Source organism: Penaeus monodon, chromosome 30 (genome assembly GCF_015228065.2).
Source record: "Penaeus monodon isolate SGIC_2016 chromosome 30, NSTDA_Pmon_1, whole genome shotgun sequence".
Classification (NCBI taxonomy): domain Eukaryota; kingdom Metazoa; phylum Arthropoda; class Malacostraca; order Decapoda; family Penaeidae; genus Penaeus; species Penaeus monodon.
Genome location: NC_051415.1, coordinates 3,647,313 through 3,647,527, shown reverse-complemented (window position 1 = coordinate 3,647,527; position 215 = coordinate 3,647,313).

The window sequence follows — 215 nt, the reverse complement described above, 5'->3', positions numbered from 1 at the left end:
ATAATTCATGACCAGAGTCAAAGCTTTCTATAAAGTGATTTTTATCTTTTCCCTTAAGTAAGATAAATTGGTATAAGAAAGTAAATGTATCTTGAGCTATTCTCTTGTCTGCTCTTTAGTGTCTTGGAAAGGAAATTATCACCAGTGTGGACCATTTTCATAGAATGCAGTGTTAAAAAGCCTGTCAGTCACTATATGGTAAAGTAGCAATTCTG